At 38.8% G+C, this 17506-nt stretch overlaps 1 protein-coding gene and 1 long non-coding RNA gene across 6 annotated transcripts in view; one reads left to right on the forward strand and one right to left on the reverse strand.

Annotated features, from left to right (window-relative positions):
- LOC117525137 (plakophilin-4-like) overlaps positions 1 to 17506 on the reverse strand; it is a 237110-nt gene that overhangs the window by 137929 nt on the left and 81675 nt on the right. The window lies entirely within an intron of this gene.
- Positions 5362 to 16497, forward strand: LOC117525139. Its single transcript, XR_004564963.1, has 3 exons — positions 5362 to 5438; positions 10357 to 10361; positions 16485 to 16497. It is a non-coding gene; the product is annotated as an uncharacterized LOC117525139 (long non-coding RNA).

The following is a 17506-nucleotide window of genomic DNA, read 5'->3' on the forward strand; positions in this document are numbered from 1 at the left end:
AATTTTTACTGGTAGCACACAGCCCTTAAAGATTTTGCTCGCAATAACTTTGTCATATAGTATGGTCATTTCCAGATATTTCCAAATTATTTCTGTCAGTTTAATATTGATATGTCAGGACAGAAATTATGGCAATACATTGGAAAATCAAATCTTTTCATATCCCATAAAATAGTTAACACTAAAACATGAATTGTGAGATGCAGTTCTTCTCGTACATGTATCATGCTCCTACAATACCTACATACTGGGATAGCGAAGATTTTGTAACAATCAAACATTGCATTTTCATTTTATTGATGAAATACTGTTTCATTATTGATAAATTTAAATAAGTCTATGATTTATATATTTCCACATATATTTTGATCTAGCTCCAAACAATAATATTCTTTATGCCTTGCAGTACTTAATATTCAAAAATGTATGAATCAGCACAAGAACCAGTTATACAGCTGTGTAACATAAGAGAACATCCTTTACATGATAATGATATTTAAGTTGCTTGCATCATGACCAAGACTTGCTGCCGTTTCAGTCAGAATATAGGTGGCACTTCTGTCTGTTGTTTTGGTCCTATCCAATGCTGCTGCAAGTCCTGGTGTTACAACAGCTTTAATTTTACTGGCTTTTTGTGGCACTGGCATCATCTGGACTTTCTGTGTTCTCTTCACTCTGGCTGGAGACAGTGTCAGGTAGTGAGACATTAGATGGCCCAGGCTCCTCCAGTTTCTCTTTGTATTTTGCTTCTGCAGCTTTCCTTTTTTCTGCTCTTTGTTCTTTGGCAGTTTGTATTTTATCTATGCCTGTCATGCATCCTCTACCTTTCTCTTGCTGAGCAAGTAGGAACTGTCTGTCATCTTCAAACTTTATCATTGTTAGGACATCCTGATGTGCCATATCAAACAAGTCCTCCAAAGATTCACAAAACACTTTTTCATCTTTCTTCTGCTTGTCTGTATTGCGATTCTTGGTCTTTTTCAATGTTTTCCATTTTCCGAACACTTTTTCTAACTTTGTGATCAGATGCTGCTTTGCCCTCAGTGGGATTCTAGCTCTCTCCCAAAAAGGAATTGCCATGTCTATAGAGGTCACAGCAGCATCATGGACAGTTTTCTTCAAATCAGTGTGTTTGAAGAAAAATACCTTGAGTATTTGCCCATTTGAGGGCAATTTGTTTCCCTTTATTTCAGTCAGTGGAACCAATAAGGTATACAAATGTTCTACTTCTAGTAGCTGACATGTTTTACTGAAGTTTCCAGTTAATGGTTAAGCATGTTAAGTCAGCAAGTGTCTCTTTTTACATTTATCTCATGTTAGATTCACCATCACCAAAGATCTGAAAGAAAAGAAGCTGTGAATTGAAGCAAAATTTTCAGCTTGTAGCCTAAAATAACATTTTTGAAAGTATGTTGTTTGTGAGAAATATGTAAACCCAGGTATAGTTTTAAATTGAATATAAAATTATCTTTAGTTACACTCAGGTGGTTAACTTCTATCCTCTTTATAAGTGATGTGATTAGATACTGGATAATGGATAACCTATTGCACGGGCACTCGGGCAGCGATAATTGATATATTTACAACCTTCAGCTATGATGTGCTACCTCTAAATATTAATGTATGACAAAAATATTTGGCAGGCTTTCTTTTTTCCCAAAGCATCATAAAATGAAGGGGTGAGAGTAATGAATTTCCAACTTTTATTTTTTTGAACCACCCTAATACATATCCCTGGGTGTGTCGAACCAAAGACAACCACTTTAGATCAGAGCCCTCTGTGTGGCTGCACACCCGCTCTCTGTAGCCTGACGTGCACCTGCCAAATGACTGAAAGCTTGTGATTGTTTACTTTTACGTTTTCAGTCTTTCCTCTCCCATCATATTTTAATAGTTTTTGCAGGGTTCCCACTGATTACATTTCGATCATGGATCAAATACGTTTGGCAGAAAAGTCCGCAAATCTGACCGATTTTGCAACACAGTCTAAAAACTACAAAGACACTCAAATGACACGCAATTCATGGAGGGAAATGGCACGTACCGTACCACTGATTTGGAGGCGGATGGTTGTATAAAGAAGTGGAGGCCGTTGAGGGAAAAACTGATCCAGAAAAAGACACTGTTCCTGCTGTAAATGACAATAAGACACCCACCAACACAGAGAACTTTAAACGGGTCACGCGCACCTCAATATTATTGCGTGGCCACAGAGTTACGGAGTTGTTGAAGCATAAATCAAGGTTTAGGATTTTATGGTACCACTCCATAGCGGATTTAGAAAAAAGGGTGACTCGACCAAATGTAGTCTTTTTAATGCACGTAATGACTGGTGCTTTTTTAAGGCAGGCGTTTATTTTTTTCAGACAAAGTTTTGAGGCAGGCCCTTATTCAAGGTCAGGAATTTAATCAAGAAAATACACTAGCTTAACTGGTGGTGGTGATTCCCCGTATATCGTTTGGTGCCTTGTGACTGTAACTAATCTGTTACAACCCCAATTCCAATGAAGTTGGGACATTGTGAGTAATGTAAATAAAAACAGAATACAGTGATTTGCAAATCCTCTTGAACCTATATTCAATTGAATACACCACAAAGACAAGATATTTAATGTTCAAACTGATAAACTTTATTGTTTTTGTACAAATATTTGCTCATTTTGAAATGGATGCCTGCAACATGTTTCAAAAAAGCTGGGACAGTGGCAACAAAAGACTGGGAAAGTTGATGAATGCTCAAAGAACATCTGTTTGGAATATTCCACAGGTGAATAGGTTAACTGGAAACAGATGAGTGTCATGATTGGTATAAAAGGAGCATCCTCAAAAGGCTCAGCCATTCACAAGCAAAGATGGGGCAAGGATCACCACTTTGTGAACAACTGCGAGAAAAAAAAAAATAGTCGAACAGTTTAAGAACAATGTTTCCCAACATTCAATTGCAAGGAATTTAGGGATTCCATCATCTACAGTCCATAATATAATCAGAAGATTCAGAGAATCTGGAGAACTTTCTACACGTAAGCGGCAAAGCCGAAAACCAACACTGAATGCCTGTGACCTTCGATCCCTCAGGTGACACTGTATTAAAAACCGACATCACTGTGTAAAGGATCTTACCGCGTGGGCTCAGGAACACTTCAGACAACCACTGTCAGTTAACACAGTTCGTCGCTACATCTACAAGTGCAAGATAAACTCTACGATGCAAAGCGAAAACCATACATCAACAACATCCAGAAACGTCGCCGCCTTTTCTGGGCCCGAGCTCATTTGAAATGGACAGACACAAAGTGGAAAAGTGTGCTGTGGTCTGATGAGTCCACATTTCAAATTGTTTTTGGAACTCATGGACATTGTGTCCTCCAGACTAAAGAGGAAAAATACCATCCAGATTGTTACCAGCACAAAGTTCAAAAGCCAGCATCTGTGATGGTATGGGGGTGTGTTAGTGCCCATGGCATAGGCAACTTACACACCTGTGATGGCACCATCAATGCTGAAAGGTACATCCAGGTTTTGGAGCAACACATGCTATCATCCAAGCAATGTTTTTTTCAGGGACATCCCTGCTTATTTCAGCAAGACAATGCCAAGCCATATTCTGCATGTGTTACAACAGCATGGCTTTGTAGTAAAAGAGTGCGGGTACTAGACTGACCTGCCTGCAGTCCAGACCTGTCACCCATTGAAAATGTGTGGCACATTATGAAGCGCAAAATATGATAACAGAGACCCAACATACCACTGTCCCAGCTTTGTTGAAACGTGTTGCAGGCATCCATTTCAAAATGAGCAAATATGTGCACAAACACAATAAAGTTTATCAGTTTGAACATTAAATATCTTGTCTTTGTGGTGTATTCAACTGAATATAGGTTGAAGAGGATTTGCAAATCACTGTATTCTGTTTTTATTTACATTTTACACAATGCCCCAACTTCATTGGAATTGGGGTTGTACATACATGTAACTGATTTCGTCCATTTTATACATACGGCAGATTTCGTCCGTCTTATGCATACGGCAGATTTCGTCCGTCGTTTGCATACGGCAGATTTCGTCCGTCGTATGCATACGGCAGATTACGTCCGTCGTATGCATACGGCAGATTACGTCCGTCGTATGCATACGGCAGATTACGTCCGTCGTATGCATACGGCAGATTACGTCCGTCGTATGCATACGGCAGATTACGTCCTTTGTATGCATATGGCAGATTACGTCCTTTGTATGCATATGGCAGATTTCGTCCTTTGTATGCATATAGCAGATTTTGTCCGTTTTATACATATAGCAGATTTTCTCTGTTTTATACATGGCATATTTAGATTATAATGAACAAATTTTGCTGGTCCATCTGAATCTATTATATGCCTTTTTTACTGTATTATTATTGTATTGGAGGTGATGACAATGCCTGACACAGTGAAGAGTGTGAGGCAGGAAATCACCCTACTTGCATATGCCCATAAGTGGGATGTGAGGTGAAGGAGAAAGAAGATTTCTGGAGTGACTTAAATGAGGTGGTGGAGAGTGCAACGGAGGAAAAAAGAGTAGCAATTGTTTGTGAAGGTAAAAAAAAAGGTAATGAGGATGTGATTGGTAGGTACAGTATAAAGGAGAGGAAGTGGATTTTCTCAAAAGGATGGAAATTATCTATTTTAATAAAAAAAGAGCAGCACAGAGTGACGCTTAAGAGAGGAACATGCCCACAAGTGGACAGGAGATGATGCAACCTGAAAATGATTAGAGATTATAATATAGTGACAGAGGAGGGTATAGCTAGATGGTGGTTGTCGGATGACTTCAAAGGTCAAGAAGAGGGCAAGAATGAGGGCTGAACAAAGGGTCAGGTGGTGGAAGCTGAAGGAGGAAGACTCTTGCAAAATTCAGAGAGAAGGTGAGAGGCACTGGGAGACAGTGGAAAAGATGCTGTATGACTTGGCTTTTGCTGCAGAAGTGGTGAGGGAGACAGCTAGGAAGCAGGACAAGGAGATGTGGTGGTGGAAAAGTGGGGATATTCAGAGAGATGAAGAAAGTAGACAGGAGTACCAGGAGATGTGGGGCAAGGTGAAGAACAAGGTGGTGAAGAAAAAAAATAAAAATCACATGTTGAGTTCTATGTGAAGTTGGACACAAAGAAAGGAGAAAGGGACTTGTACCAAATGACCAGACAGAGAGACTAAGGTGGAAAAAAATGCATGCAGCAGGTGAAGGTGATAAATGATGTAGATAGATATAAATGTGCTGACAAGGGAAGAGTATGTTATGAAGGTGGAGGGAGTTTTTGAGATGCAAATTAAAGAAAAAAATAGTGCCACAGGAACTGTAGCTCACCTGGATGATAGAAGACTTCAGAGTTTCTGCTAGAAAAGTGGGCATGGCCAAACGTCAAAGGTCGTATAAAGGTCATAATTAAAAAAATCTTAAAAACGGTCAAATACATTTTGGAGCTACTTACTAGCTACCCTTTTACCAAATTTCAGTTCAAAATCTTTAAAAACTGCTGACCAATGGCTCTTGGTGGCATTTTCAAAATGGCTGCCATGTTTGATATCAGATTGTAATGCCTCAAACAAATTTTGGTGTCCTTATAGGATGGAAAATTTATGTTGTTGGGCAGTATGTCTCATGGCCATTTCATATCCCTTCTGGAACGCCATGATGAATACTATTCTTTTGCTGACCACGCTACACAGACAAGTTTTACTTTTACACATATCGTTTATATACAACGCGAGCAGTCAAATGCAACCTTTTTCAACCAATCACATAACTTTACTGATCCACACTGAGGGCAATGGCCCGCCCATCTAGGTGCGGAGCTGGAGAGCAGGCAGAAGAGAGGCAGAATGCTGTGTGATCATCTTGCAAGCTGTCTGTAGCACCTTTTCTGTTTAGTGAAGGGATCTTTCAATACAACATCTAAAATTAAAGTCCGTTTCCTAGCTGTTTTTGAGTCTTCTGAGTTCGCTCCCCACAACTTACACATTAACCTGAGAAAATTGGGGAAACCCACCTTACTGACTCAGCAGTTTTGGAGAAGATGATGTCAGAGGCCATATTTGAAATTGGATCAAAAAGTCTCAAACAAAGTTTGGTGCCCTTATGGATAGGAACATGCACATCAAGTTTCCGCTTCACTGGTCCAGGAGAAGACGTTGTTTACACACGCTACCGCCGCACAACATCGGCTCAGATTGGGCCGGATACATGCACTTGCCATGCTAAACAAAGAGAGAGAGAGAGAGAGAGAGAGATAAAGTTTTTTTGGTCTAATTTATTAATTTGCGGTTTAAGATAACTTGCAGTCCGATTTTGTGGACCCCACCTCGAGCGAATTAACAGGGCTCACCTGTATAAGCTTCCCGCCACCACATACCAAAAAGAAATGAATTATATATATATATATATATATATATATATACACATACACACACACACACATACATACATATATCACTTTTACAGACATTTTTTTCAGACAAAATGAATACATTAACATTTCTAAGTCCCTTCATTTACGTCGGTCTTTAAAAACTACAAATGGTACGGCACTCGATAGTAAATACGTAAGGAGTGACCATGTAAGTTAGAGACCAGTGAAGGAAGCTACCAGGTTTCCTAGACAACTATTATTACTTAAATGTTTATACTATGCCTGTGTGCAGTGCATTATTTATATTATCCTATTCATTATTATTCAAGGATTCAAGGGAATTTTATTGTCATATGCACAGAAGAACATGTTCCCTGCACAATGAAATGTGTCTACTGCATTTAACCCATCCTAATTGCCAGTAGGAGCAGAAGTCGCCATTAGGCGCCCGGGGAATTAATTATGATCATGACCGTCGACACCCGAGTACTTAATTTTGTTGTGTTTTACATGGCTAGAAAGACAAAGAATCCTTGAATCTCCTTTGCATAGATGCATTTTAAAGCGACAAAGAAGAGCCTGCATCATATCTTTGAAATATTTAAACCGTTAAAACTTTTTTAAATGGGTGTAAATGACTTTATGCATAAAATCTACGCCTGCAAGCTACGGTTGCGGTATGAGATAATGGCTTTAGCTGTGTTCTTAGACTTTTCATTAAAAAGAAAAAGTTTTCTTGCAGTCTCACACATTAACAGAATTTTTATTTTTTCCTTTAACTGAATACCTCATTAAGACTACTGTAAGGCTCATGATGAATACGGACCTAGAGCATGCATAATTAGCTTGCCGTAACACAGGGATAAGTGCCAAAATGAGCTCTGGTCTGCTGAAATTTGGACAAAGATGACAGCTCATAAGTGAGCCATGTAAAGTGATGGCTCTGTTCTCAGTGAGCTGCTAAAATCATTGGATTTACCATGCTTGGCTCTCACACAGAATTGGACACATCTATTCAGCATAATGGTCCATCATTGTCAGGCCGAGCACAGCAGTAACAACAATTAGACGTGGTCTGTACTTATCCAGTGTGAACCCGGCATTGCTGAGAATCTGTGCGGAAGAAGGAGATGGTGGTTGGGTGGCCTTTCTGTACAAACAAGGACTTTAATGCTGTTATTTGCCATCACAATGAGCATCAGCTCTGGGACTACATACACATCACATCCAATACACTTCCACAGACTGTCCTCTTATGTCTGCAACCAGGCCCAAAAGAAAGCGAAGACCACATGGCAAGCAGACTGCACTGCAACCATACACACTAATCCTAAAGGTGTTGTCACACTATGACTGATTGAGTTAACCAGTTAGTGATAGATCGAAATAATTTGTTCGGTGGCACATATCGCTTAATCTGTTCTCTGGTGATTTTAGGGCTCTGATGGGGAGATGACATCACATTTCCTCTGACAACACAAAGAGCCGCATTCACCAGAATGATTTTAACAGTTTAAAGGCATGTATGCGTGCTGGGGGGGAGCCGGATTTGAGCGGGCTTCATCGAGGTCTGAAAGCAAATATGGATAGAATAGGGCTGACTCATCAATCATGATGTCACATGTCCCCACTGCGTTCCTCCACTGACAGAGTCTTCTCCACTGTAACATTCAGTGTGGCTGCAACAGCAAGGATAGCAAACAACCTTTTTTCTCTGCAATGCCTTCTTGCCAAGAAAATCCACCAGGTGCACGCTGATGTCCAGATTAAAAATACACACAGCCTTGCTGTCTTTTTCTTCAGTTAAGACTAACCTTTGTTAAATGAATAGCCACGCTGCATGTGGCTGCATAGCAAACTGTCCTATCTCCCCTCAGAAGCCCAGTCTGATGCGTTGGACAGCCACAGGATATGAATACATAAGTATCGTAGAAGTAACAAACAAGTAGAGGACCAAATGGTAAACAAACATTCAGGCACTGGGAAAGCTCTCTGCCTGATATCTGTGCAAGGTTTTGAGCATGCTCAAAACTTTCAGACTGACTCGCCAGACACCAGCTGACAAGGAACACAAGTAGTGAATGAGTAACAGATGTTACCATTGAGAATCTCAGAAGGGACTTAATGCATCAAAATTGGTGTGACATTTATAGTGATGACATTGACAAATTTAATAATTTATTTCCATTATTTCTAATTTGTATGTTAAACACTGTCCGTTGGTGGCAAAAATTGGAAACACACAAAAAACTGACAAGCCTTGGGTTACAAAGGGACTCCAGAATGCATGTGAAAAGAAAAATCTTTTCTACAAGCAGTTTATAAAACTCAGAACTAATGAGGCTGAAAGTAAATATAAGATATACAAAAACAAATTAACGAACATCATGCAATCGTGTAAGAAGCAGTATTACTGTGACTTATTGGTAAAAACAAAACCAACATTAAAGGCATCTGGAAGCTCTTAAATGAAATTATTAATAAGAAAAAAGTAGTTAAAGATTATCCATGTTATTTTTATATAGATTCTGACAAAATTATAAAAGAAAATAAAGTTATTGCAGATCACGTCAACAATTACTTTGTTAATGTTGGTAAAAATGTATCAAATTCAATTGTATCCTCTAAAATGCATTCTATGGACAACAGCAAATTCATTAACAATATTCTGGATTCAATGTATATTAGAGAAGTAGATGAAAATGAAATCATCAACATAGTTCACAAATTAAAAGGGAAAAAAAAATCAACTAACAGTGATAACTTTGATATGGTTTTGATTAAAAACATTATTGATTGTATTATTAAACCTGTAATTTGTCACTAGTGACTGGAAATTTCCTTCTAATATGAAAATATCTAAAGTGATACCACTGTTTAAATCTGGTGAAAACCATGTTTTGTTTTTTTTCAAACTACAGGCTAATTTCATTGTTACCACAGTTTTCTAAAATTCCGGAGAAAGTATTTGTAAAGCGGTCGATTGACTTCATAACTAAACATCACATACTTAGTGAACAGCAGAATGGCTTTAGAAAAGAAAAAAAAAATTGTACTACTTCTTTGGCTTTAATTGATTTTGCTGAACAAGTTACTAATGCAATAGAGATGAAGCAATACACTGTAGGGATTTTGTCTGATTTGCAGAAAGCATTTGATACCATAGATCATACTTTACTATTGGACAAACTACAGAAGTACAACATTAGAGGATTGGCCCTTGACTGGATAGCTAGTTATTTATGTAATAGTGTGTCCATTTTGGTCGGATAAATTCAGAATTATTGAGGATTGCATGTGGGGTGCCCCAGGGGTCAGTCCTTTGGCTGTTACTGTTTTAGTTGTATATTAATGATATAGGTTTGGCGTCAAAGTCTGTGAGTTGTATTTTGTTTGCCGATGACAGGACTGTGTTCGGTAGTGGGGATAATTTGGGACAACTCTTGGACATGATGGAGAGGGAATAACAAAATTTTAAATATTGGATTGACTCTAATAAATTATCACTTCATCTTGGTAAAACAAAGTGTACTGTATTCAGAAATAAGCCCAGGAATTTAAGTAGAAACTTATCATTGAACAATGCTGAAATCGGAATTGTATCTGAAACCAAATTTCTTGGAGTTTTTACTGATGATAAACTAAGTTGGAAAACTCACATAAATTATGCTAGATTTAAAATTTCAAAAGTTAATGTGATTCTGTACAAAGCACAATACTTCCTCTCCCAGCAACTGTTGGTCACGCTGTATCATTCATTACTTGTCCCATACATGGGACAAGTAATGAATGATAATGAATGATACTTGTCCCATACATGACCTACTGCATTGAGGTTTGGGGAAACACATGTAAAACAAAATCAGATCCAATATTTCTGTTACAAAACAAAGCTATAAGAGTTATAAGTAAAAAACCATATCATGAACCAATTAACCCATTGCTTGCTTGTTTTCATTTTTTGAAATTTCGAGATTTGGTTGATTATTTTATGATACAGACCATGGATAAAGTTAAGAATAAACTCTTGCCTCAACATGTTCAAGAGTTGTTTAAATTGAGGGAGTCCTGTTGTCATCTGCGAGAAACACTGATATCATCTAGAAGAAAGATTTGAAGTACTTTTAAAAGTCACTGTTTCTGTAAAAGGTGTTAAATCTGGAATAACTGTTCCCATAGTATTAAATAATCTGGTACATTGGCTGGCTTTAAAAGACATTATGAAAACAACAAAATTTCTTACTACAGTATGCAAAATTAGGTGAACTGACTTTGTGGCTGTTCTTTTCTTTATCTGCACATTGTACTACTGATTGTTCCGTTGTGTTCAGTTACATTATTTTACTGATTGGCACTTGTTGTTACGAGTGTACTTAAATGTGTATGTAGTTACTGGTGTAAGGGGTGGCCGTTTCTAAGCTTTTGCTTCAGCCCACACCCTTTCAGCCGCACCTAACTGGGTAATTGTTTATGAGTTATTGTATTTTCTTTTGTTTTCTTCTGATTTGTTTTGTTAATGAGATTCTTTTGTTAAGTATGTTTGTGTGCGTGCTGAAGAAAAAAAAGTCATTCATTCATTCATTCAGAAAAGGACTTGTACAGAACAAAAAGAGATATCAAAATTTCATATATATTACTCGTACTTTTCCTCAATCTGACAAGCACTTCATGACACTAATGCAATATGAAAAAAGTGCTGTAATCACTCCCAGATTTGGATATAAATACCCTAACTTTAAAGGTGAATGCTTGCAGAGTTCATAGCCAATATTCACTTTGCAATATGCTGTGATAGTCAAAATAACAACTTAGCGAAGGTCAAAGCACTCATGGCCCTGACTGTACAGTACACTGTGATAGTTGCTGTTGCAAAATGTTACGAATACAGGCGGGTATTGTAAGTTAAAAAGTCACATTCTGTTTGAAGATGTTCTGCTTTGTTTTTGAGTGGTGGGGGATGACAGCCAATCAGAGTAGAGCTGCACCATGATGCAAGTGGCTGGTCTCTTCAAAACCGCTTTGCTTTGTGTTTATTTGCATGTCTCTCATACATTATGTAAAAGCTAGTGAGACATAAACACTTCTAAAACCGAAAACGCCGTTTTTGGAACCTAATAACACCTATGAACTTATTTCGTGGATGTTAACATGATGACGTTTTTGATTGACTGATTAATAGAGGGGCTTCATTGAGCATGTACAAATTGTATGCAAGACAACAGGATCTTAACTATTAAACAACTGCATATTATAAAGAACACAAGGCTCATACAGACGAGGGTATTTTAGCATTGCGTTATATTTTTGCTTTTCCATTAGGGATAGTGCCTGGTGTCTAGTACCTGACGCTTTTTTTTTTGGTATGAGCTCAGATGAGGTTCAAAGAGCTGAACGATACTAAAATTTGACGTCAACAGGCTGCCGGCCACTGACTGGTCAGAGTGTCGTCATAAACATCTTACCTGCGTCCGAAACAAGAATCAAACCCACCATTTTTAAACAGTCGTAACAGCATTAAACTGACTGTGTTTTTGTTTTGTTTCTGGGCAGTTTTTTTTCTTTACTCATGCAAAACCACACCGTGGTCCATCAATGAGTTGTGGACATTTCCAAGTTTGGTGGCAGAGGCGAGAATCCAGAGAAATCTGGATTAGAGCCCGACCGATATTATCGGCCGATATAAGCCCTTTTCAAAGTACTCACCATCGGCCGAAATTTTGCAGATAAAAGCTGATAATTTCTCATAAACAGAACAGTTACTGAAATAATGTTCGTCTCGGCAATGTAAAATGTGCTTGCACCGTTTGTCCAGTAGATGGAGCTCTGACTCCATTCAACTGAGAGCTGCTTACACCCCTGCTTAAATGTGTTCATCACCGCCCCCGTAGTTCGCCGTCACACTGCACTGATCGGCTTGACAAAAGCATACAAGTAAGTTTATAAGGATGTTGTTTGTAATAACTTTGCGATTGCATTCACCCCACATTTCTCCCGTTTCAGTTCAACTCAGTTTGATTAACTCAGTTTATGTAGTAATGTGTCAAATGTGCTTCATTGCGTCGGTCACACTTTATATTAAGCCTACGTTGTGTAGACCTTATTTCTAGCATGAAAAACATTTGTTTATTGCTAAGAGGGTGAAACAGGCATTACGGCCCGTTACGATATAATTTTGGACCGTTACGCTTATTTTGGACCATGTAATCAACCGTTTCTGCAGCGCGACTCCAGTTTGAAGCATGAATCACTGAAGCAATGCTTCGATTCAATGGCTCATGGCTTTGATTCGCTGCTCTTCAGAAGGGGTAAGTCCGCTTCTTAACCCCTCTCAAAGCCATTAACACATCATGAGTCATTTTTGTGTGTATTAAAGTCATTAACTGGGACTCTTGTCTTGTTGCAGTCAACAAATGAGAATCGTCCTCCATTCCATTGCCACAGATTCAAACGATGCGTGGCTCTCTGCCGAGACAGAGTCCACTCGGAATTAATAACTTCAAAACGAATCGCCGCTTTAAATAAAATGACACCTCTTACAAACGTTGCAATACAGACAAACTACAATCGACTAAAACATTTTTTCCTCCCAAAATGAGACGTCTATGAGCTGTACAGCTCAGCTCAGAGGTATGGAAAGACATTCATGCCACTAATAATGTCTGAAAGGAAATGCTTTTGACAAAAACTAACAGATTTTATTTCTGTTTATGTCCAGAGATCAAGGATCCACCATGTAGAGTTTATTATGTCCAGAGTTTAAGGATCCAGTAACCAATTTCATATTTATTTACTTTAAGACTCAATAAAACGTTCAATTTCAATGTAATTAGCTTATAAAGTGCCAAATTACAACAAAAGCCGTCTCAAGGTGCCTCACACAGAACAGTTCAACATAAAATTAAATTAAATTAAATAAAAAAAATAAAATACCTAATTAAAAACAGAAGTAAAAGAATAAAACATAAAATAAAAACTACTCATAAGAAAGTGAATAAATATGTTTTAAGTCTTGACTTAAAAATGTCCACGGACTCCGACTGCCTCACTGAAAGCCATGTACTGGCAAACCCAGAATGAGATTGCCCACTCACCAAGCTTCCCCAGCCTTCTGGACACGATGAAGGGACTTGGGCTGTCGTACCTGGCTTTTCTCCTTTGGGTACCCTAGAATGGCAAATTTTTAGCTTAAATTTTCAAAAGCTGCCCCCCTACCGCACCCCCCCATCACTTCTCCCTCGACATTACCACTACGCAAAAATTTTATCGTAGCTAGAACCCTGTTGACTCATATGAGTCGTTAATTCATGGCAAAGCACATTATTAAATAACGAGGTAAAGAAAATCAGGTGTACAAGACATCAGAGGGCTACATAAATTTTCTGGTAACTCGTGCTGCATACATCAATGGCCCTCATCTGATGGTGATTTCATCAGTACAAATGGTAGCTATATTCATGGATGCTCCAAGGGAATTTTTAAATAAGATACCCCTAATTGCAATATTTGTTCAAAACTTTTTTTCATTGATGCACACTATGTATCTTCTCTTAAATTCATACTTTATTTTTTTAGATGGCACAAAGCAGAAAAAGCAAGGTGTGGGACTACTACACTGAGGACACCTGCGGTAATGTCTGTAATATCTGCACAGCTGAAGTAAGCCAAGGATCAAGTAAGCTGAAATTAAAAAACACCACAAATCTTTGGTGCCACCTTAAAAGTAAACATAAAAATGCTTATGAGAAAGCACAAGAAAAAGCAGCACAACACGTGCCAAGGAGCACTCAGCCTACACTCACACAAGTGTTGGATAAAACAACAAAGTGGTCCGCAAATGATCCACGATCAAAAGAAATGGACCAAGTTATAATGGAGATGACTGCTTCTGATGTCATGCCCTATGCGGTTGTGGAGGGTGAAGGGTTTAAAAGACTATTGGACAAGGCAGAACCCCGAAATACTCCAAAAAGTGAAAAGTATTTCCGTACGCAGCTGATGCAGGAAATGCACTCAGAAGTTGCAAGAAGAGTAAAGGAACTTCTCTCTGTGGAAAATGCAGGAAATAGCATTGCCTTTACCACAGACTGTTGGTCTGGATCAACTGAGTCTCTCATGAGCTTAACTGCCCACTTCATTGGCAAACACTGGGAGAGAGTCCAAATTGTGTTGAATGTAAAAGCCATGTTTGGGTCCCACACAGGGCAATACATCAGCGAGACTTTCTTGACTTTACTAAAAGAATGGGACATTGATGCACAGCATGTTCATTTGGTGCTGAGGGACAGTGGTGCAAACATGGTCAAAGGATTAAAACTTGCAGAGATGCCTGGCCTGAGTTGTACTGCGCATACCCTTCAATTGGTTATCAATGATGGCCTTGCTTCCCAGAGGATGGTGGGGGACATACTGGCCAAATTGAAGAGAATAGCCACACACTTTAACCACTCTGTTGTAGCACAGCAGCAACTGTCGGTCATTCAGGAGGAAGTTGGTGTTCCTAAACATTCAATTCTCCAGGCAGTTCCTACCAGGTGGAATTCAACCCTTCAGATGCTTCCAAGGATGTTGGAGCAAAAGAGAGCTGTCACAACCTACTCTTGTGACCATGGCCATTTTCTATGTCCAACTGCAGAAGAGTGGGACGTGGCAGCCAACCCGGTTGACACATTGACACCACTAGAAGAAATAACGTGTGAAATGAGTAAAGAAGATTCCTCGGCCTCCTGCATCATACCATGTGTAGCAGTGCTCCGGCGTCTGCCTGAGTCAGAAGGACCTAGCAGCAGAGGAATTCAAAACACTTAGGAAGACCATGCTGGAGAGTTTGGAGGAAAGATTCTCTCATCTGCAAGACACAAAAGGGGTGGTGCTGGTGTGTCTCTTTGATCCACGTTACAAGGAGCGGCCCTTCTCACCAGAGACACTGGCCAAAGCTAAAGCCTGGCTCAAGGAAGACGTCAAAAGTATACTTGCAGAAACGCAAGCAGCCTGGCTCAAGGAAGACGTCGAAAGTATACTTGCAGAAATGCAAGCAGTCACAATCCCAGCAGAAACTGGTAGTGATGATGATGATGGCAAGGGAAAGGCCAAAAAAACAAGGCTGGAGGAGGGTCAAAATCCCAGTGTACTGGACAGCCTTTATGACACCATGCTTGCTTCAACAAATGAAGAACAAGAACCTGAGGGGATCCTTGAAGAGCTGGAGCGGTACTTGAGGGAGCCAATGATAGAAAGAAAAAAAGGGAACCCCCTGGAGTGGTGGAAGAGTAACAGTTACCGCTTCACTAGAATGTCAGCCTTGGCCAGGAAGTATCTCTGCTGTCCACCTTCTTCTGTGCCAAGTGAGAGGGTGTTCAGTGTCAGTGGCAACATTTATGAGGAGAGACGCAGCTCCCTCAAAGGAGAAAATATAGAGAAACTGTGCTTCCTATACTACAACTTACCTCTGTTAAAGTGGCAATATTAAGAGTACCTGAAACTAAAGGGAGCTTGTGAAAAAGTTAACATAATGTTATTATGTTAACATAATGTTTACATAATGAAAAATATCCTGCCAGTCCTATCGTCTGTTTGATTTCCACCCAAAGGGACCAAGAATGAAGGGCGAATGTTTCAAGATTTGTTTAATAACTTTTGTAAAGTTGAGGTTTTTTTTTTTTTGTAATGTTATTTATCTTTTCCTTAGAGATTAATGCAACTTTGCACAGATTTTTTTTGTACTAGAAAGTTCTTTGTTACTGCTCTTGAAAATTGCACAAACATACTACAGGGTCTTGTGAAAAGAATCTTATTTTACTGTTATATGATAGTTTCCTCACATGTTATATCAGGGTCCATGTTTTCTTGTTAAAATGTTCTACCAGCACTAAAACCAACCTCTGCTTGCACTAGGGTTATTTGAAAGTTTTTTTGTTCTTGAAAGTTGCAGAATAGAAAAATAAAGGAGTCTTGTGAAAATAATGTTTCCTTAGTGTTAGTGTTTCTTTCCTCTCACATTTACTTGTCTGCAACTGAAAATGTTTTGCTACCTGTAATATAACCTATATGTAAGTTGCAGCAACAAGAGGTACAAGATCAGATGTATTTCACAACTCTTTTTAAGGATATGTATTTGCTAATTTCACAAAGGTTTAATTCTTGATTGCATTTTTTGAACTTGAAAATTCTTCTCTGTTATAAAGTTAATCAATATGAGGACAAAGCTTCAGCTTTTAGCTCATACCTTTTTTGTTAAGGGTCCAAAAAATAACATTTAATTCATTAAAAAAAAAAATAATAATAATATCGGCTGATTTATCGGCTATCGGCAAATCCGCCGATTTATCGATTATCTGCATTTTTTTCATCCAAATATCGTTATCGGCATCGGCCTCAAAAAATCCATATCGGTCGGGCTCTAATCTAGATGGAGCAACCCAAAATGAGAAAATATTTCAGGAGATGTCCCAGTTTTTGACCACTCATGGGTACCACGTTCCACAGAGAAAAGTTGAAAGAGCTTAAAAGTGATTACAGGACCATCAAGACCACAACAGCCAGAGTGGGTCAGACCACAAAGGCTGGAAATAGTTCAACCAGATGTATGCCATTTACGGACACCGACCAGCAAGCAAAGGGATGCAGGGTGACCTTGATTCAACCATAGTTTTTGTTGGAGGCGAGGATGGAGAATGTTAATACTCATCATCATCATGTCATATAGTCTGTAGACTGCTTGAAAACAATTCAACGTTACTTATTCCATTGGTAGGAAGTGCACTTTAACAAACAAGGATATTTTGAGTCAAAACTGGTGTTAAAGTAACATCGTTGCCTCATGTATGCAGACACAGTGTGCTAGGTAGTTAGCGCCGATTACCAACTAGTGAGCTAGCTAACACTGCTCTGTTTGAAAGCATTTGCTTCTGACAACAACAAACAAAAAAACAACACATAAAACCAGCATGTCAACAATGAATGTGTACCTCTACTAAGCTTGGTCATTACTGTGTAATTTTTCCAGAGGCCATCAAATATGTAATAAAGTCATGTATTAACCCCTCCCTAATTCAGGAGGAGTAAAAAAATATCCTGATGTTTCACATTAATTGAGGCCAAAGACTGCCATGTTAGTGTTCTTTTGTG

This window comes from Thalassophryne amazonica, chromosome 14, assembly GCF_902500255.1.
Source record: "Thalassophryne amazonica chromosome 14, fThaAma1.1, whole genome shotgun sequence".
NCBI classification, from domain to species: Eukaryota; Metazoa; Chordata; class Actinopteri; order Batrachoidiformes; family Batrachoididae; genus Thalassophryne; species Thalassophryne amazonica.